Genomic DNA, 23,007 nt, shown 5'->3' on the forward strand with positions numbered 1-23,007 from the left:
CTGATGTCGCCTGGGTGTCTGAGGATTCTCTAAGAAACCAGCAGTATTGTACTCCCAATACATACCAATAGTCAAGGTCATTTTAACATATACACAGCATGTTCAGTTTCCAATTGTACTGTCACTTGATGTGTTTGGTGCGTGATGTGAGGGGAGAGACATATTGTGCTGTGTTTTTTCCGTGCTAACATGCTTTTCATTTTTAATACTTTTGGAATCTTCTTCCCTCCGTCAGCCAGGTTTTTTTGACCTCTTTTCTGCTCTTAGAGATACTAACCACCAGGTCCTATCTTAATGACCTTACTCTCCTGAAAGAGATGCTTGACCTACTTTGGGGTACCTCCCTAAGTATTGGGTTGTTCCTAATAAGGTGGCAATATTTATTCATGATGGCTCTAATAGCCACTTCCTGTGCATTGTATGTTGTGATAAGCCAAAAATGGGGGTCAAATTTCTTTATCTTCCTATTGAAAAGGATCGCTTCTCTGAGTTTATACTTAGCTTTTGAGATGACCTTCTGAATACAATCTTCTGTATGACACCTGTCTCTAAATCATTTTCTTAGGTTGTTAATTGCATTCTCTTCCTCTAGCTTTTCACTGCTGTTGTACCTTACTCTAAGGCATTCCCCATATGGGATAATCTCTATCAGGTTAGGGGGATGAAAACTTGATGCATGTAACAAAGTATTCCCAGCCACATTGATAACTAGATCGGATGAAATTGCCTCTGTGTGGTTGTGACGCTTACTAATTCCGATGTATAGTTGTATATAGTGTGCCTATCTGTTGGTGCTTCCACCGCTCTACATGAGTGACCCAGGAGGATCACACAACTATTTCCACAGGCCCGAGCACACATACAATATCATTAGAAATGACACAGAGCAATATAATGTGCAATAACAATGTATAATTGTTTGTCTTTAATGTTCTTCCTTCCGTTGGTCCAGCCAACACGTGTTTCCTCGCCCCGGAGTGACCCATGACTTTCTCAGAGCTATCTGAAAGAACATTAAAAACAAACAATTATACATTGTTGTTGTACTTTATATTGCTCTGTGTAATTTCTAATGATATTTTGTGTGTGCTCGGGTCTGTGGAAAAAGTATTCCCTTTACAAACACAGTCAAATCAAGAAAGTTCACCTAATTTTTGCTTAAGTTGCTCGTAAAATGTAAATTGAGATCATTGACATCAATTCTTCCCAAGAATGATCTCACACTCTCCTCTGTACCCTTCCAAACGATAAACAGGTCATCTATGAATCGACTCCAATGGATGACATGTTCCTCCTATTCGACCTGAAATTCTGCACGGACCTCCTGCTCCTCCCACCAACCCAAATGCAAATTTGCATAGCTGGGGGAGAAGCCGGTGTCCATCATTGTCCCACATAGCTGTTGAAATACTTCACCATTAAATAGGAAAGAAAATGCTTCTCAAACACAGCTCAATCACTGCTAGCAGCATTTTAGTGTACTGAAATCATCTGAGAGGTATGGTACCTAGGAAATACCTTACAGCTCACATGCCATCTGTGTGACAAATACTCGTGTACAGTGAGGTGACATCTACTGTAAGCCCAATGTAGTCTTCCTCCCACTCTAGGTCATACACCCTTTGTAGAAAATCACCTATGTCCTGTATAAAGGAAGAAAGGCTCTTGTCAAAGTCGTTCAAACATAGTCAACATATTTGGTTACATTCTCTAAACAGCTTCCAATGGGAGTAATAATCGGGCACCCAGGGGGATTAAACGGAACCTGCTTACCTGGCTTTCTTGTCTGCCACAGAGAGGGGACTCCAACCGCCAGAAATCCAGGCACCAGGAGAAGCCAACATGAGGCCCAGAGCGCTCGGAGGTGTATAAATCCAGCGCTGTGCTCCTGCTACGTGGGAGCTCGCTTACCTGCCTTTCTTGTCTGCCACAGAGAGGGGACTCCAGCCCCCAGAAATCCAAGCACCGGGAGGCGCCAACGTGAGGCCCAGAGTGCCTGTAGGAACATAAATCCTGTGAGGGAGCCCGCTTACGTGCCTTTCTTTCCTGCAACATGGGGGGGGGGGGCTCCAGCCCCCAGAAATCCAAGTGCCAGCAGGTGCCGACATGAGGCCCAGAGCACCAGGAGGTGCATAAATCCAGCACAGGCATGCCCGGGTCACAACGGGGCAAAGCCCGGGCCTCGGGCGGGCCTGTCTGAGCCCATCAGCGGCAGGAGAAGGCTGGGCAGGCCACCCCTTTGGCTCTGCAGGAAGCTGGTCCCGATTGGCATGGTGGGTTACATGGCACTCCATTGGTATTTGTCTCCTTTACTTCTATTTCCTCTCCTTCTATTGAAATGGTATGCTGTAAAGCTGATCCAAACGACTGTCAGGTAGCCATCCTCACTCCTCCTTTTGTCCTTGGGGGTTTGGTGACAGTTGTAGAGTATTTCTCCTCAGAGCACAGAGGTTGTGCATAATTACCTGAGGGGATTCTAGAAAGATTGGTAAAAGAAAAGGCCACAATAGGGCTCAGAGCCTGGATAATCCTAAAAGGAAAAAGAAGTCCATTGGTGCAATCTGCCACAAGACCATGGACTGAATTGAGTAAATTTTGATTGAGTGCGACGAAATAGGTGATGCTGGTTCACCGAGCTCTCCTACTCAGTCAGGTAACTTAATCAGAACAGCCACCCACAAGCACAGACGTAGATTCTGGAACCCTGCCAATTATTTCACCTAACTCGAAAGGCACGCCGTCTGACGCGCCAAGGTGGCTCACTGCATTGGAATGGGACCTTTTCCCTTCAAGTACATCATTTTCAACCTTAGTGTATCCAAACTTGACCTTTACTTTCTTTTTTAATCCATATTTTTCATGACAGTACCACGGAGACAGCGAAATTCCAAATAGTTGTTTATTGCACATTTTCAAATGCAGCTGCTTTCCATTCCAGGCTTTTAAACAGCGGCACGTGATTTAATAAACACCAAAGTAGGCCATGTGAATGTTACCCAGTGCATTTCGAGCAAAAAGCTCTTCGTCAGGGGTTTTCTGCAAAGATACAACAAGTGTAGCTATACAAATTGCGCAAATTACATAACCAGTTTAAACACAAACAAAATGCCCACAAAACCAGTACAAAGTACGATCCTCCCACTTCATTAACGAAATTCAATCAAAATATAATGCTCCCCACAGTAAACTCCAAGTCCTAGCACACCCCTATTAAAAAACATTCTATAAATAAAGTCCTCAACTCTCTTATCTCTGCTTCCTTCTTACCCTCTAAACACTCAAGCCCGTGTTCTACATTCAACCGATAACGTTTTCACCCGCTCGCTTAATCTGCTCAGTCATTCACCCTCCCACATGAACCATTAAAAAACCAGTGCTCACACCCACGTGTCTTCAATCACCATCCACTCACCTCAGTCAATCAAACCACATTCTCAATACTACAACACCCATAGTGCCCTTCCCTGAACCACAACAATCGCACTATCCGAAGTCTCATTCACACCGCAATCCTTATCTCTAAAAATCGAAATCAAACGCTCGCATACCACACCATTCTTATCAAATATCAGCCACCACATCAAACACCCTCTCAGAACCCACCAACCTATCACTCGCATCCGCTACCTTTCCTCACACGCCAAAATGTGCTCGACTCTCCAACATATGATTTCACCGTTTTTTGTAAAAAAGTCCTCAACAAGAGAACAAATGATGACAGCGATTTTGTAAATAAAAATGAAACCATAGCACTGAATAAGGAAACAAAGTCCCAAATGCAGCAATTGAAGTATTACAGTCCCATCCTATACGTGGTATGACGTGGCTACGTAATCAAGGCTCACTAGATGATATGGAATCTTCAGTTGTCTCCGGTTGTTCAAAACCCCACTCTAATCATAAACTTTGGGTTGCACCCTTCGTTGGGACCTAATATTGTGAACAACAAGAAAGTTAAAACAGAGTGCACTCCTTCCCTTAAATGTAAACCACTTTTGTAAAAAAACATGTTTGAGCTTGTGTGCACATCACTTAGTGACCCGTCCCTAGGTCACTCCTTCAAATTGAGAACTCGAAAGGCACACCGACTGACGCGCCAAGCTGGGCACTGCATTTGAATGGGACCTTTTCCCTTCAATTACATCATTTTCAACCTTAGTTTATCCAAACTTGACCTTTACTTCCTTTTTTAATCCATCTTTTTCATGACAGTAAAATGGATTAAAAAAGGAAGTAAAGGTCAAGTTTGGATAAACTAAGGTTGAAAATTATGTACTTGAAGGGAAAAGGTCCCATTCAAATGCAGTGCGCCAGCTTGGCGCGTCAGTCGGTGTGCCTTTCGAGTTCTCAATTTGAAGGAGTGACCTGGGGATGGGCCACTAATTCTATGTCAGGACAGGAGGCTCCGATTATGCTTTCTCATTTCTTTAATGAAATGCTCAGCAGCCAATAAAAAACAACCAAAAAACTACATTTCCCATGAACACCAGGGAATAACCATAGAGGGTAGTGTATAAAAGGTCCCAACATTAGTCTGTCTTCCTCTTTCTTTGCTGCTCCGCAGCCAGTTAAGTGCATATTTTCTCTTCTAAGCATATTGTTACTCTGTTGACTTTGTTGCTTTTCTTACCTGTTGTGCTTTGCGCATTTGAGGTTCACGTGTTTGGGGCTTTTGTCTCCGTACTACTTACGTGTTTTTTCTCAGCTGTTGTTCGGCTTTTTCCTTCTGTTTGGAGCGTGTGGCCACCTCCGTTTGTTCCGTGCGCTATCTCGCGCTCGTGTACTCTTGTGGAGTGGGAGCAGGGGTTTCCGTTTTCCTTAGGGGAGCGCGAGCGCTCTCGAGACGGTGTTTGGTGACAGGTGACAGTCGCGCATGCGCACTGTCCTATTTCCGGTCTCAGGGTTTCTCCTCAGAACTGGTTGAGTGACGACGTTCTTGGCGTTCTGCCCACGACCTGTCTCCAAACTTTAACCCCGTCAGACACCGAGGTTTCTTGAGGACTTCAGTTGCAACATTGTGGCATAGGCTCTGCCTAGAGTGTTTGGTGCTGTGCAGGCTTTAGCTCCCTCCACGCTTGAATACTTTTATTGAAGTCCGGACCCGGTCCTACTTCATTCAAAGCCTGCTTTGGGGTCTACACACTCCCCCTTGACTGGTGTTTTGACACTCCGGATTCTAGTCGTCTTGTGGGCATTTACTTTTCTACCTGGTAGAATGGCTGAATATTATGACGCTGATGACGACTACTGCTATGATGTCGAGGAGGAGGACTCCTTGGAACAGAATTTGGTGGAGCAGTTGGATAGAGGGGTCCAACAATCGGTTAACAAGGCACTGGTGCGTGCTATTAACCCCTTGAAGCGTCACCTGAATCTTTATGCCCAACAGCAGGGTTGGCTACCTGCTGCCAAGAAATCGGCTAAGTCGCCGGTTAATCCTCATAAGGCAGACTTTCAACGCCTGGCGAAGAGTTTGGCGGCAGCTCCTTCCGCTTCTTCAGCTCCTCATGAGTCGGAGTCGGATAATGCCCACTCTTCCGCGTCTTCAGATCATGCTTCACCGCCTCCTCGGAAGAGGGTCTGTAAGGAACATTTTGTAGACGCCCCTGAGTGCCCTACAGTACTTAATTTCGAGCCGGCGGATATTGTCCACCCGAACTCTTCATCGTGGACGCCTTCTCCTGCAGTGGCGGCATATATAGAGTCTCATATTCGACAACCTTTTGAGGCCTCAGTTCGGGCACGGTTGTGATCCGAGTGCCCGAGACCGGACTTGGCGGACCATTTAGCCGACACTCCGGAGGTTGACCCCATGATGGTCACGTACTTAAAAAAGTACGCAAAAGATCCTAAAAATGGCCTAGATAGATCTTATTAATGACAGTGACGTAGTCAAAATGTACTACGTTACCAAGGCCTTTTGTACCAAAAGCAAATTTATTTAATTTTTTTTGGTTTTTTAAGTTCATCAAAACATATGGGCGAACCAAAAGACTGTCACGACAGTGAGTACATAAATACAGTATTTACATTGATACACAACTACCACTGTACATTGTTTACATTATTTACAAATTGAAAAGCACACAATTCAAATGAACACAATTGTGAAAGACACACCAAGAAAAACAGTTACATTAATCAAATAACCAAGCATAAATTGTATTTATATACAGTGAAAGAGTTCCTACAAACAAAAATACAACCAGTCCATAAGGGTATGAAACCAAGGGACAGGCGGGAACAGATGGGAAAGTGCGCCTGCCTGCCTGACAACCCTGTGGATGCGATTTAGATTGGGTTACACAGCTAGGGTTCCAGGTGGTTTTTTATTTTCACTTCCTAGGTGTACCTTTTTGAGTGGCCACAGGGTAGGTATGTCGACGCGTTTCGAACCGGATTTGTTGACGGTTCTCTTCAGGACGGGGACTGGGAACAAAACGTCTGCACGAGGCAATGAGTATGCCTTGGTGACGGTAATTCGCCGGTGTAGAGATAATTTCTGTAATTAGCCGGTGGTGCTTCTTACAAGTCTAGTTGTCCGCCAAGCGATGTACACATGGGGTTGAAAATATTCACATAGTAGCGGTATTTCAATTCAGGCTGGAAGAGTGGCTTCTGTAGCGCGTAGCTATAAATCTCGCAAATCACTTCAGGACCGGTGACAGACCGCGCGTGTTCCTGCCAGAGAGACCTCGAGTGATTGAATCCTCCAGTTGAGATACAGGCGAACCCCTCACCGGTCCTGAAGTGATTTGCGAGATTTATAGCTACGCGCTACAGAAGCCACTCTTCCAGCCTGAATTGAAATACCGCTACTATGTGAATATTTTCAACCCCATGTGTACATCGCTTGGCGGACAACTAGACTTGTAAGAAGCACCACCGGCTAATTACAGAAATTATCTCTACACCGGCGAATTACCGTCACCAAGGCATACTCATTGCCTCGTGCAGACGTTTTGTTCCCAGTCCCCGTCCTGAAGAGAACCGTCAACAAATCCGGTTCGAAACGCGTCGACATACCTACCCTGTGGCCACTCAAAAAGGGTACACCTAGGAAGTGAAAATAAAAAACCACCTGGAACCCTAGCTGTGTAACCCAATCTAAATCGCATCCACAGGGTTGTCAGGCAGGCAGGCGCACTTTCCCATCTGTTCCCGCCTGTCCCTTGGTTTCATACCCTTATGGACTGGTTGTATTTTTGTTTGTAGGAACTCTTTCACTGTATATAAATACAATTTATGCTTGGTTATTTGATTAATGTAACTGTTTTTCTTGGTGTGTCTTTCACAATTGTGTTCATTTGAATTGTGTGCTTTTCAATTTGTAAATAATGTAAACAATGTACAGTGGTAGTTGTGTATCAATGTAAATACTGTATTTATGTACTCACTGTCGTGACAGTCTTTTGGTTCGCCCATATGTTTTGATGAACTTAAAAAACCAAAAAAAATTAAATAAATTTGCTTTTGGTACAAAAGGCCTTGGTAACGTAGTACATTTTGACTACGTCACTGTCATTAATGAAAATAACTTTGCCTATCCAGCCATTTTTGTTCTGTTGATCATATTGTTGAGATCCGGGCTGGGTAGACGTAGGATCCACAGCCTTTGTTGTTCTACAGCTAGATAGATCTTGGCGGGCCTGTCAAGACAAGATGCTCGACTTACTGGCTCCTCTCACCAAACTCTTGGACCTTGGTTACAAGGCTGACGAGGCTTCTGCTCTAGTGAATCCGAAGGAATTGATCGAATGGGCCCAACGGGCGATTTGTTATCTGGGCAATGCTAATTGCACGATGTCGACTGAACGTCGCAGGTCCATCCTCTTAAAATTGGATCCGAAGCTTTCGGAGTTAGCAACTTCTGAATCTGGCCCTGAGGCTCAAGGACTATTATTCGGTCAGCCGTTCCTGAAGGAACTCACTTGTTTTGTCTCTACGTTCAGCGGGATTGACAAGGCGCAGGCCTCCTTGAGACGGGCCATGCGCCCGGTTTTTGCTAAGGCCGGACGAGGTAGGGGACGCTCGTTCGGCCGAGGCTCTGCGAACCAGTCCCAGAGGGGCAATTCCTCTCAGCAGAGAGGTTCCTATGATTCCGGCTATTCCACCCGAGCCAACTTCTACCCTTCGAGGAAGGGTAAAGGCCAGTACGGAAAGGGCCGTTCTGGTGGCCAGCAAGGACAGTACCATGATGCCTCCTCTACAGGTGAGCCTAATTCATGCATGCAATGTAATGTTGGGAGGTCGCATTCAATTTTTCCTGCACAATTGGCGCATGATCTCAAGCGATGCATGGGTTCTGCAAACTGTTCAAGGGTTCAGAATAGAGTTTTATCATCCAGTGCATCAAACCCGTCCTCCCCCTTGTTTGCATTTTCCTCTAAAAGACCAGGCTTGTCTCTCCGAGGAAATAGCCACCCTCCTCAAGAAAGGGGCGATTGTTCCCACGACTCGTCATCCCTTGGGGTTTGCCAGTTCAGTCTTTCTGGTCGAGAAGAAAGGAGGCGGCTCTCGCCTTGTTCTCAATCTGAAAGACTTCAACGGGGTGGTAGTCTATCGTCATTTCAAGATGGAGGGCATCCATCTGTTGAGGGATCTCTTACGAGAGGGGGACTGGATGGTCCGTCTGGATCTCAAGGATGCGTACCTCTCGATTCCAATTTTCAAACCTCATCGCCGTTTTCTCCAGTTTCTCTGGCAGGGAGTTTGGTACGAGTATCAGGTTCTCCCATTCGGTCTATCGTCGGCACCATGGTGCTTCACGAAACTGTTGAGACCAGTTGTGAAACATCTTCGATCTCGGGGTGTACGGTTGATTATTTATCTGGACGATATTCTCCTTATGGCGGATTGTCCTCTTCAACTTCTGCGTCATCTGGAATGGTCCATCGATCTGTTACAGTCTCTAGGCTTTCTGATCAATGTTCAGAAGTCGGTTTTGGTTCCTTCCCAGTCTATAGACTTCCTGGGTTTCCAGATAGATTCGGTGGCTTGTCAACTTCTCTTACCCAAGCAAAAGATGCGTTACATCAAGAGAGAGTTGACGTCTGTTATTTCCAGACCGACTGTGTCGTTGAGGTCGTTGGCGCGTATAGTGGGTCTACTGGCATCGTCCATTCAAGCGATATTTCCAGGTCCTCTGCATTACAGGGCAATGCAACGCCTGAAAATTCTGCATCTCCAGAAAGGCCTCGGATACTCCGACCAGATCCCTCTTACGGAGGAGGTCCGTTGGGAAATGCAGTGGTGGTTGGACCACATGGAGGCCTGGAATGGTCGAGCCCTCTTCGGGGCGTCCCCGGATCTAGTGATAGAATCCGATGCCAGCCGGTGGGGTTGGGGAGCCCGTTGCGGGTCTGTCTCGACCGGGGGTCGTTGGTCTCCTCAGGAGTTGACTCTGCATATCAACTGTCTGGAACTCCTTGCGGGTTCCTTTGCGATCAAGTGTTTCTCCCCCCTTCAACCGAGTTGTTGTGTCCTTCTCCGGATGGACAATGTATCGGCAGTCCGCTATGTGAACAAACTGGGCGGGACCAGGTCCAAAGTGTTGGCGGAGATCGCCAAAGATTTCTGGCACTTTTGTCTGCAGAGGAAGATCACTGTTATTGCGGAGTATCTTCGGGGATGCCACAATCAGGTAGCGGACTGGCACTCCAGGCATCTCCGGGATTACAGCGATTGGAGGCTTCACCCTCGAGTCTTCCGTGCTCTCCAACGGCGTTGGGGTCCTTGTCAGCTAGATCTGTTTGCCTCTCGCCTCAATGCGCAACTTCCGCGCTTTTACAGTTGGAGGCCGGACCCTCAGGCTCTGGCCACGGATGCTTTTCTCCAGCAGTGGCCATCGACCCTTTGTTATGCTTTTCCTCCGTTTCTAATGATTCCCAGGGTATTGGCTTACTCCAAACGGTTTCAGACGGATCTGATTCTGATTGCCCCTCTCTGGAGGGCTCAAGCATGGTTTCCGGTGCTTCTGGAAATGTGTTCCGCTCCGCCGTTTCTCCTTCCCCCATTGTGGAATCTCTTGTTGGATCCTCTCGGAGATCCTCATCCCCTGATCCTCTCAGGCTCCCTGCATCTGCTCGTGTGGAAGATCTCGGGGATCGTTGGGCGATCCCAGGCATTTCGAGCGACGCTTCCAAATTCCTTCGTGAGGCATGGGCTCCCAATACTCACAAACGATATAAGGGGTCTTGGAAGCGATGGTGCGATTGGTGTGATCAACAACAAGTTCATCCCGTTTCAGCAGATGTCAGTTTAATTGTTAACTTCTTGGCCTCTTTAGCCACCTCTGGGCTAGCTTACTCGACTATCAATGGCTTCGGCTCAGCTATTTCAGCAGGTCATGCCCACATAGATGGGAAACCTGCGGGTGAACATCCTTTTGTTTCCAGGGTCCTTAAGGGGATTCGTTTTGCGAAACCTCCCAATCCAAAGTATGTTACATTATGGGACGTTTCGGTTGTTCTCCGATTCTTGGAGGCTTGGCCTTCGAATTCCTTGCTTTCCCGCAAGCAGTTATCTGCGAAATTAACGATGTTGCTCTGTTTAGTTTCGTGTAAGCGCGTGTCAGATGTCCACGCTTTGGATCTTGCGGGTCACAGTTTTACTCCTGAGGGGGTTTCTTTTCGTCTTTCCAGGCGTACAAAATCTAATACGCCTTCTATATCTTACCCTTCTTTTCCTTCTCATCCCAACCTTTGCGTTGTGCAATGCCTAAAGGATTACGAGGTGAGTACCGCTTCTTTGCGATCTGACATACAGGGTCAACTGCTGATTGCTTTACAAAAGCCTTTTCGCCCCGTCACTCCAGCTACTTTGGCGCGCTGGGTGCGATGGCTTATGTCTGAAGCAGGTATTGATGTTTCTGTGTTTGGCGCACATTCTGCACGTGGGGCTATGGCATCCAAAGCCTATTCCATGGGTGTTACTTTGTTTGACATAATGAAAGCTGCAGATTGGTCATCTGATTCTGTCTTTAAAACGTTTTATTATAAACCGATTGATTGTGTTGCTTCTGTAGTGGTGGATCAGCTTTAAAAAAGCATAATCGGAGCCTCCTGTCCTGACATAGAATTCAAAATTTGCAAACATTTGTGACAAGAATTTTCAATTCTATTAAGGACTAGGAGGCGAGGATTATCCCACCCATGTTTCATATTTGTATGCTAATGTATTATGACTGTATACATGCATTTGCAAATATTTCTCTCCTTGTTCCCTCCCTGGATGACTCTTGACAGTATTATTACTTTGGATATTATGGCTCTGTATCTTGTTTCAGGTTCAGACCAGAAGTGATGTCGTTTCTTCCTTATCGGGATCTGGTTCTCCTCCTGGCTTCTGGACCCATGGCTCTTCGGCTGCCTACTTCAGGATTCTGTGGATGACGGCGGCTTGTTTGGAATTGTTGTTCCTGTTGTATTTGGGATTTTACTTTAACTTGGACATGTTTCCACAAAGAAAGAGGAAGACAGACTAATGTTGGGACCTTTTATACACTACCCTCTATGGTTATTCCCTGGTGTTCATGGGAAATGTAGTTTTTTGGTTGTTTTTTATTGGCTGCTGAGCATTTCATTAAAGAAATGAGAAAGCATAATCCTCGCCTCCTAGTCCTTAATAGAATTGAAAATTCTTATCACGAATGTTTGCAAATTTTGAAGTGATGCGCACGCAAGCTCAAACATGTTTTTTACAAAAGTGGTTTATATTTAAGGGAAGGAGTGCACTCTGATTTAACTTCTTGTTGTTTACAATTATTTCACCTAAGCCATCCCTAGGAAAAAACTCAGCAAAGTTAATACCACAAATGTTTAATCAACGTTCCAAAGGGAGGAGGAAGGGTCTGGTTAAAAGTCCTTCTGATCCGGAATCTGATTTGGCCAAATCTATACTATGTGTCGAGTGGGTCCCCAGGCATGGCACATGTCACTCAAGTTGAGTGCCACAATAGATTTGATATCCTTGTTCATGAGGAGACAGGGGGGCCAGTAGCCGAACTAGATGATCCTGAGGAGCTTTGTAAAGTCCCTGCTTCTGAGTTGCATGCATTGAAGTCGCTAATTGAGTCACTCTGAGAGGGAGTTGCTGCCCTCTGAAGGGAGGTTGCTACCCTAACTGAGAGAACAGTCTGTAGGAAGGGGATGCACCAAGGGCCTTTGTCAGCCCACTCACCAGCATAGATCTATTGGGGTCAGACCATTCCCCTGCCCTCGTAGAGTATGGAATGCCCAAAGATGACTGCAGCCGGGCAACAGAAGGGCCCTTGATAGAAACACAGGGTATCCAGGGCCCCCATTGACTCCGCACCTTCCAGAAGTACCAACACTCAGAGGTTTAGCATATAATACTGAGACTTGTAGTGAGCCTCCCAGTGGTATAGTTCCTAGATGTGGCACTGTAGAAGGAGGGGATCCTGTCCATCCTGTTTTAAGGGTCCTAGCCTGGAACGTGGCAGGAATTCCATAATTGCTATCCGTTCCAGATTGGTGTACTTTTGTGGACTCCTATGATGTAATCCTATTTTCGGAAATATAGAGTATGCCCCCCCATTTTAGAAGTGGCTTTTCTGCCTACGCCATTGACGCCACTAGGAAAGAGCAGGGTAGACCCTCTGGAGGTCTAGCAGTTGGGTGAAAAATGCCAAGGGGTCTAAAGTTAAGCTTCTTCATGTTGACTCGCAAGACATTGTAGCCTTTGAGCTGATCCTTTACAGTGGTTGGAAGGTTAGAATTTTTAATATATAAAATAGAGTGGTCAGAGCCCTAGAGGAAACTAAACAATCTACATATTAGATCATGCTCTGGCCGAGAACTCAGATGGTGTTCCTGTATTAGTGGCAGGCGATTTTAATTATACTTTTGAACCTTTTGCCCTTACCCCTCCAGACTTGACTGATGATTGGGATCATGAGCGGTCAATTCCACCTTTAGACCTACCGAAAGTGATATGGATGAAGAGAGGAGGCCAGGTGCTCAGCCTTACCCTACGACATGATTTAAGAGCAACAAATAGGAGAACCAGGTCTGATCCTAATGGGGAGTGCCCTTTTAATAGACCAGGCCATACAAGTAGAATTAACTGTTGCTTAGTTACTCCAAACCTCTTGCCCCTAGTGGTTGATATGGCAGTTGTTAAAAGATTTGAGAGTGACCATAACGCTCTTGCCCTTACTCTTATTAAACTGGCCACCCACAACCCAATATCAGGGGGTGTCCTGATCTGGGTGTGCTCTATGTTACAAATAATCAAAGATCAATCAAGTGGGATTGGGTGGAGGAGCATCCAGTAGCCCTTGAAGCAGTTAAGAGCAAAGCGCGGTGGGTGATTGAGGGGCTAGTAAAACTCCCTGTTAAGGTCGCTGTAGAGAGTCTGGGCCGTTGACAATGAGTTTTGTTTTGAGTGAGATAAGGGATATGCTTAGCCAGCCTCCTAAAGTGCGGAAAAGGGGGGCACTGCACAGCCCGATGCAGGACCCTAAGGGTGCCTGGTACAACCGGGATTGCAGGTTAGCTAAGGGGGCACTTATTTGCGCAGTAAAACAGAAGGCACGTCCTGAGATTGTGACTTGCGGAGCCAAGATTAGGCAGATCATTGATAATGCTAAGAAGGAATGGGAGAATTCTCTCTGACTTTCCCTACAAACCGCACTGACAGATAAAGACCCCAAGACGTTTTGGAGAAAAGCAACATATTGGCTCAATGGAAGTAGGACAGCCTTGGCAAACACTGTCCAGCCAGAAGAGTGGGATGCCCACTTTGGCTCTCTTTAGGGTAATGGCACTCTTGTAAGTAATGAGATCAGTGAGATGTGGTTTGAGACCTTGGGTGGGGAAGGTGAAACTCAGTTTTTTCTATTGAGGAAACCCAAATGGCAATCTCATCCTGTGTGCCTGCGCGAGCACCTGGACCAGACAGAATTCCCAATGATCTGTATAGAGAGGATACATCCCTCTGGAGTTCCTACATTAATCTGGTAAAAACGTAATCATGCAGTTTGAGAGTGGTAGGATGCACACCAATGTTCATCAACGTACTCAAAATGTATTTCTTTTTCTTGTCTTTTATCCACGCTTGCGTGCTGACTGGACCCGTGCCTCACCTCAAGGCACGTTTTACATAATTCGAAACAGTTGTTTGAAACTCCACTCGGCAACACACAGTAAATGAGAGAAGATGTTGTTAAAAAGATAAGCAGAGAAGAGGGAAAGGCAGCTATCCCTGACGAAGGGCAAAAAAATGCCCGAAATGCATTGGATATTTTAAAATAAGAGCTGCCTAATGTGAATTGTATGTACCTACGTGGAGCAGTAAAAGGCATGGATGGGCACAATTGTTTCATTTGAAAAATTGGGACTTTCATCAGTCTAACCGTGTATTGTGCAGCAAAGTCTGATCAATCAAGGATAACATTGGAATAAACATGGATTAAAATACTAGAGGAAGTTTGCAATCATTGCTTCAAGCTGTGCGATTGGAATTGGAGCGTTACAACGTTGCAAATGTTTTGAAAAACGTAATCATGTCTGGTGCTCCCATACCATCATCGTGGCAGATCACAGAGATAATTGCCCATTTACAAAAAAGGAGATAGAGCTAAACTGGCGAGTTAAAGGCTGATAAGCCTCATTGATTCTTTTCAGAAATTTTTTGGGACGCAGGTCCTAGGAAGGATACAGGATTGAATGACTGAGTTTTAAATCTTGAGTGATTTCCAGGCAGGTTTCCGTAAAAAAGTCAGTACGCTGGACCAGGCCTTCCGTCTTCTCTGCATTTATTAGAAGGAAAGTAGCTCTTAAGGGGCGGGGGGGACTATATGTGACTTTTGTTGATTTGCGCACAGCGTTTGACCTTGATCCCCGGGAAAGACTCCGGAGAGTACAGAAAGAGTTGGGAAGACCGGCCAACCTTTTAGACATTTTAATTAGACTACACTCATCGAACGCAGCACAGGTTAGGTGGGGGGCAACCAACCAAGAAAAAAGGAACCTTCCCTGTCCAATGTGGAGGGAGACAGGGATGTGTGTTAGCCCTCACTCTTTTTTTACTCTTTTTATTAATGGATTGGTTGATTTTATAGATAGAGATGTCTGTGATGCCCCCAAAATCGGCGTAAGAAGAGTATCTGCATTACTGTTTTCAGATGACACACTTTTAATTTCTAAATCTCCGCAGGGTTTACAACAACTTTATAATGATTTTATATGGTTTTGTGATGAGAGGGGTCTGGTTTTAAATGAGGTCAAAACCAAATACATCATTTTTAACAGAGGAATGACTCTATTGTCAAAAAGACCTTTATTTCCTGACAGTATCAAACTGGAGCAAGTCAACGTTTTTCACTACTTAGGTATCCTCCTGACTCCATGGATTTACTGGGGTGCCCACACTGAGAAAGTAAAGCTACAACTAATCCACCAGTGTGCCCACATGAGTAAAATACATAGGAAGATGGTTTCCCGCCAAATTGCCTCAGCACCTGAAATTTATAACATCAAGGTCCTAGGGGGGTACTTTATGGTGCAGAGCTTTGGGGTATGGGTAATTCAACCTACCTCACTACCATTGAAAATCGCTTCTTAAGATCACTGGTAGATCTCCCCTCCAGCTCCTCTTGTATACCACTGTACATGGGCCTTGCTCACAGACAGCTGGTACATAAGTTGAATTATAAACTTTTAATGTTCTGGTACTGGCTATGGACAGTGGAAGAACATGAAACCAATCGAGGGGCTCTGTCTGGCCTTTTAAAATTCCCTATGGCTACATCGATCAGGTGGTTCACTTCTATAAGAGAACTACTGGGGAGACTGGGGATGGAGGTTTTTTTGTCCAACCCGGAAAGTATGGTCCGAACTCCGAGGGCCAAGTTTAAAGAAATGTTCTGGGAACTGATACTTGTAAAGGACCTGGTAAAACCTGTGACCAGTCTGACTAATGACTTTTTGAACCTGTCCCCTGTTTCGAGTTTAGCATTGATGAAATAGTTCCCCCTTAGGCACGCAAACCTTTTTTTACAGTTCAGTTATAAGACTTTGCCCACCAGACTGTTCTGTTCTAGGTAGTGCTGTAGCGCTTTCATTGATGACCTGGGCCCTGTGTGTAAATCCTGCCTGGAATCCATTGTTCATTTACTTTTCATCTGCCCACACTATTCCTCTGTGAGGAAGAAAGGTATACTCCCTCTGTGTACACTCACAGGTCCGGGTCCTTATCTCGAAGTGATGAGACTTTTGTGTACTGACACTAAAAGAGTAATGGTTTTTGGCCTCTCAAGATTCTGGTATGCACTGTGGATCATACGTGGGAAATCATTTGCATGAAGCACCTTACTCTCTCCAGAGTTGTTGTACCCTGCATTTTGCACAAATATTTATGGAACTGTGTGTTTTTTTAACATATTTATTTGATAATGTTTTTGTATTTCTCTTTTTATACTTATGTTGTGTACTTTTTCAGATCTGTGTGACCGAAATAAAGTTATGATGATGATAATAATTATCTTTGTTTTTGTGTGTTTTTGGTATCAAATACGACACTGGTGTAACAGGATAAACTTTCTTTAAAAGCTGGCATTCCTCCTGACTAAGGAGACCTTGATCTCTAAACTGTTGCAGTTTAGAATAAACTTTAGGCCATGAACCTTCCATAACTTGTCTTGCCACTCGACAATTACAAGTGGCTTCAGTTAATTGTCTGTAGGCCTCTGCCATGAATGCCTCCTTGCCTTAAAGTACTATACTACCACCTATGTCAGCCTTCATTATCACACAATTTGTTTTCAATTGCAATTTATTCACTAAATCATGATGAACCTTCTCTTGTTTACTATGGGTAAATCTCTTATTACTTTCACTAGAGTTTTCAGTTATTGACTACTAAATCACTGAAGATGTCAATAGAGTCCCGAGCCATGACAGTAATGAATTTCGATTTCCAAATTTCTTAGGAAGTCCCCATATGTTCCAAGCCCTTGCACATCGATCAACATCTCTTCATTTATGTTTGACTGTATGCCCTCATTACCCATTTCAAGTTGTCTCAGTCCCAACATTAAATTCATGTCATCAACATGTAGATCACTGATGCAATTTTCTCATCCTGTCCCACTTCCTGGTTTCTTTTTGTTTGGCTGAGTTAATTTTTTTTGTTCAATTTGCTAGATCTGATCAACTTGAACAGGTCTATACGAGTCTGCACATAATTCATATTGCGTTTCAGGTCAAATGAGAGTCCTAATTTCAAGATTTCATTCTCATTTGCTTGCAATTTTGTTGTATTTGCCTTGGGTGGAGGTTGAACTGCCTGTCCAGCTGTAAAAAATCAAGCTTATCTATAACTGACGGAATAGCTCCTTTTTTGTTGTACGATATATCCTACATCGTCATCATCCATTTCTACTTCAGAGCTCACCACATTCCTTAACTCAGAGCGAGTTTCATGCCTCATTTCACTTGATTCTGATACATGCTGCCTCCGGATATTGTCAAATTGTCTTGAAAATTTATAAATTTGACCCTTTTCAGAATCAATTTTGTCACTCAGGAACTTTTTTTTTATTATAACCTCTATTTTTGCCAGTCTTTCCTTCATACCTTCCCAAAATTGTTTAATCATTTCTTAATTATCCTCCTTCTCAAGACTTTCCTGCAACTTCTCTATCTCTCCCAATGCCTTAACTGTATCCATATCAGCATATTTAACCAAAATACCTATCATTCTTCTTGGTGACTCATTGCTATTGTTGGCCCACTCCCGTAACATTTTCGGATTTGGATCCTTGTAACTTGGGGCCACCAGTCTTCTAAAGCCTCGTGGGATCCACCCTACTTCCACATAACATTGCCATGGCTGTGACTTCCACCGCTTTGAAAGCTCTGTTTGTTTAAATTATTCAAAGCATTTCAGCTTTGCACTTATATCTTGGCCCTCATTGCTGGTGACTGCACCCTTTGCTCCACTTGAGTCGTCGCTAAACATTTCTGGAGCAGTCTCCTCCTGCTCTTGCATCTCTTTGGTCGCCATTACTTGTAAATATCTGTTTCACGCACCATCTGCACTCCACCCACACCGCCAGACTCCGTGGTTCCTATCTTGAGCCTGAAACAAATCACAGCTGCTCTCCCTTTCCCCGCTTTTGTCAATTCAATTGACGTCTTACCTGGGCAATTCTTTGGCTACCAGGGTTCCTTCGACTCACCAGTTCCTGAAATGCTGTTTGTAAGAATGATATGCAAACATGCAGATGCGTGTAGCAGGGGGCTCAGCGACTTAAGAGAAACTTCCTTTACACAGCTTTCTGGTTACCGCTGCTCTCCAAATCGAGGGGCATGTTGTCAAATTGGATCAAGCACTATCCGTCTACAACGTTTCCCTTCCTCCTCAAAAGCCTCCAAAGATAACGATGAAACACAAAGGTGTATTTTACATTTCTTTTCTCTTTTTATGCTACCTTACATCAAATGCGTTTTGACTATTTTTACCCTTGATCACTGATGGCGAAACACCATTTTTTTCTACACATTTAAAACACCACAAAACCATTTGGCTACAGAGAAAATAGACATATTGAAGTAAAAATCAATGCTTATATAAACATGATGGTCTCTAAATCGGCACTGGAAATTCCTGGCGGGGACAAACATGGTGGACATACTGTAAATAGATGTTCAATTTAATTCAACATGGGAATAAATACATAATGCATCATAATTTATTAATCAATGCATTTTCTCTGTAAAACCAACAATTTTAAGGGATGTTTATAAATATGTATATAAATATATAAAATATGAAATATCCTTAAAAACTCCTTAAAAGCTTTGCTCCTGTACAAACATTACACCTTCACCGTGAACTATTACTTGTTTTCTTGTGACTGCCACACTTTTCCAGTCCTCCCCAGAAACATTTCATTCATTGTTATGCTCTTAGTTCTTTTAACCCCTTAGCTGCAGGGGATATTCCCCCGCTGTGCTGGGGGGGGAAAGGGACACGCACAGCGCTCACATGCTCATGACGAGCTGAGCTCGTCATGAGGCACGGCGCTCCTGTGCTACGGCCACACCCGTTCCCGTGGAACGCTCAGCACAGAAGGGAATTATCCCCGCATGCGAGCGTTCCACGGCTCATGACGAGCTGAGCTCGTCATGAGCACCGCAGCGCCGTGGCTCATGACGAGCTCAGCTCATCATGAGCATTCAAGGGGTTAATACACCCCCATGGTTGACACCACAATTCAGCCCAAGTGGGAAATGATAACATGTATCTCACTTTCTCCACCACTCTGCAAATGCACCTCCTGGTGCACTGCTGGTTGAGGGATGAAGCCCCCTTGGATGCTGAGGGTCTTTGGGGGTCCGGAGCCCGTTCTGTTGCCACCAGTAAGTCTCAGACAACGGGATAGCTGAGTGCTGGTTGGAGGCCCTGCCCCCTTTCTCCACCACTCTTCAAATGTGGCCACTAGTTAAAAAACCATAGGAACTCACTAAAAATAACAAAGGTTACTGGAACATTATATAAAGGAATTAACATTTAAACCTTAGGAATTCACTGCAAAAGCCAAAGGTTACAGGGACGTTATAGTTAGGCTCAGATTTCACTCATACAAAACAACTGAAATGCAGCAGTTATCACTAGCTGAGCTAATTACAACTCACTCGCCCGCAATGCACTGCTTATGACCTCACATATTACATTACTCATGGCATGGTCAGTGACATCAATGATGACATCACTCATGACACCTCAAATTAAATCACTGAAGATATCATTCAGACCATTACTGACACACCCACTCACACCCCATAGAACCTTTCCCACACCCACTACCACACAATATTTCGCAGACCCATACCAGTACTTACACACCCACTCACTGACCAATACAGCCACTCATACATCCACTCACTATTACAGCCTCTGACATATCCACTCATACATGGTTAGAAGCTCAGCCGACCACCATAGTAACGAGGCCCTAAATGTTTTCAAGTGTTCTCTTGAATTGTCACAATACTCCCCTTATTGACTGAATATTGGAGATCATACCTTACTTTGATATTCTTTTTCATACATTAACATGCTAACCAGTACTAAAGTGCCTGTACTCCCCCTTTGTAACATGGTTAAATTGGTATACTCCTAATTGGCATATGTAATACATATAAGTCCCTACTATATGGCACAGAAAAGACAAAGAGCCTGCACATTAAATACCACTAGTAGTCTGCAACACCTATTGTGCCATCCACCACAGGAGCAGTACAAACAATGCTTCAGGCCTATCATTGTAACCTGCCTGTAGCAGCATACAAACTGTAGCTTTGCCTGTCCAAATACACCATTTTGACAGGTCAAATGCTTTATTTTTCATTATTTAATCTCACCCCTATGTAGGCCTTTTCAGCCCATAAGGCAGAGTGCATGCTATTTAAAAGTATGGCATGTAAAACATTAATGTTAAACATGTCCTTACACTGATTACCAACTAAAGGCTATTTTCACCCTGGCTGTCCCATGGGGAATGCTTGGATGCACTGATAAATGTAATAATACTGTCTTTGGCTTGCAAGTACTGGAAACGTCATTCTAGGATAGTTTGTAACATTTACTTAAAAGCCCAAGTCTAGGGCAAAGTAAGATTTTTCACAGATATTTATGAAAAAGTGTTTTTGAAAGTCATCTTTTCTGTGCCAAAAACTACTGGAGGGTAATTAGCATTAGCCTCCAGATGCAGCCCTCTCAGAGCTCCTGAATGACGTGTGAAAACTACTCCCAGAGCAGAAACAAAGGCCTGGGTATATGGAAGTGTTTTTGTTCCTCTGACAGGATGACGATTTGGGAATATACACATAAACCTAACCTTCGAAGGGGGATCCTTTGTCACAGGCAGATGACACCTGGGCAGGCTCATGCTTTTTTGCCCCCCCCACTCCCCCCTCCTCCAGTCTGGCAGGCACCAATCCCAGTGGGAGGGGAGCTGCACCCAGAACTGGTTTGGCATGACCACAGAGGAGAGGCTGCTCATTATGGGTGGCAAGATAGGCTCTGCACAGGGGGAGAAGGGTGTCACCAACTTGGATTTAGGCAGGGATGGGAACTGTGGGATTGTTTGCAGTAGGGCAAACAGTAAATTTTGCAAGAGTAGGTAGGTTAACCCCTGAGATCTTTTACAATTTGGGAATAACACTACAACCATGTTTTGTTTATAGCACATTTTTGAGATACCTCCTGGCATTCCTTCAGGGATTCTAATAAAATGTTGATTATTTCTGCATTCTTAATCTTCCCTTGCTCAAGATGAGCAAAATGTACAACTACTTTAATGGTGGTGTCCTTAGTGGTAATATTTTCATTCATTCATTTTTGCTTGAATATACCCTTCAGGCAAGAAGGAAATTCCACTAAAATCCTCCAATGGATCTTTTGTGTTGATTTCATCACTTTGGTTTCTGTCAATGTAGAGTTTGCTGTATCAAACATATATGTTTCAAAATGAGGTCATATAGATTTTTCATCTAGAAAACAAAATTCTAAAAATAGGTGTTTTCTCCTATATACACTTCATCTAATTTCGTTCCTACTGTTCTTATGCTTACCTTCTCCTGTGATTCTGAATGAGTCTGGTAGGTGAAAAAATTGTTATATTGGTGTTTTGAATGTTTGAATCTTGCTTCTGGAAAGGCCCAATCTTCTCCAGCTGTAGGTGTCTGAACCACTAATCAAAATGTAATTTTAATTGTCAATAATGCTCTGAGAGTGCTCCTCTGTCATGTAATTTGGTCAGAACAATAAAATTGGTTGGCCACTTGAATTGCCACTATTCTGGCATGATGATCACCAAATTGACCATTTTCACATAAAGCTGCCCTTCAAGAAAAAGCTAATTTCAGCACATTCTAGTGAGGCTTAGCCCCTATGGCCCACTCATTTAAGACATTTCAGGTACATATTTTCTTTTAACTGAACTCTGAAAACTGACTTTAATTATATGGGGCACTTGTTTGATTTCTCCTCCCTAATACCATCAGGCTTCTCTTCTTATGGTGCTCCTTGCAATGCTATTCTAAGCTATTGCCTACAAAATCATCCAAAGTTTGCTTGGAGTGTATTTGTATCCACTCTAACTAAGTTGTTTCCAAGGTACCTGGTGTTCCTGTTGTTTGTGTTATGTCTTTAGTATTTGTATAGCCATTACTGCTGGGCTGTGTAATTAGCCATAGCGGAGATGTTTGCTCAGGCAGAAAGAGCCCTCTGCAATGGTAATGTAGAACTAAAAATGGTTTATCTGATAATTAGAAAACAAAAAAGTCTTTTTAACCTTTATATCCATTTCTGCTTTTTTAGCATGTCAAATGATACTCCATGTTGAAATGTTCATCTGGTATTTCAACGGCCTTCATCAAAAAAGAGCAAAGATATATACTCAGATATTGTTTACATTTAATTTAGATTCCTCCACCACCTCTATTCACTAAAATTATTTAAACCCAAGGGAGCTGAGTTTGTTTCCATGGAAATTGACCCAATGCCACATCACATGCTGCATATAGCTGATTTCAGTCTACAAGATTCCTACATTTGGAAGACACTAAATTTCCCTCAACCTCAACTCCCTGGGAGCTGTGACACAGTACTTATGCCGGACCAAAATAGTAATAAAATCAAAAAACAAGAAAAATACCAAATACTTTTAAAAACACAAAATAAATGTTAACACCTAAAATGACACCAAAATAGCAAAAAAAATCCAATAAGGGAAACAGGAGTTACAAGTTTTTACAGATTAAATGTAAAAATAATTCCTGAAAGTGTTGTGTGTCAACCTCGATCTGGTTGCAGATGACTGATACCTAGTAACAAGTTAAGACTGACCGTGATTGAGCACGGGATAGATATATAATCCAGGATGTGAGGGCGATCTGGCTGCGACATCTGTCACCCCATTGATAACTAGGGTTGATTCCGCTGATCTGGCTGGCTAGGCAGGTGTCCCCTTCC

This window comes from Lissotriton vulgaris, chromosome 1_2 (assembly GCF_964263255.1).
Source record: "Lissotriton vulgaris chromosome 1_2, aLisVul1.2, whole genome shotgun sequence".
NCBI classification, from domain to species: domain Eukaryota; kingdom Metazoa; phylum Chordata; class Amphibia; order Caudata; family Salamandridae; genus Lissotriton; species Lissotriton vulgaris.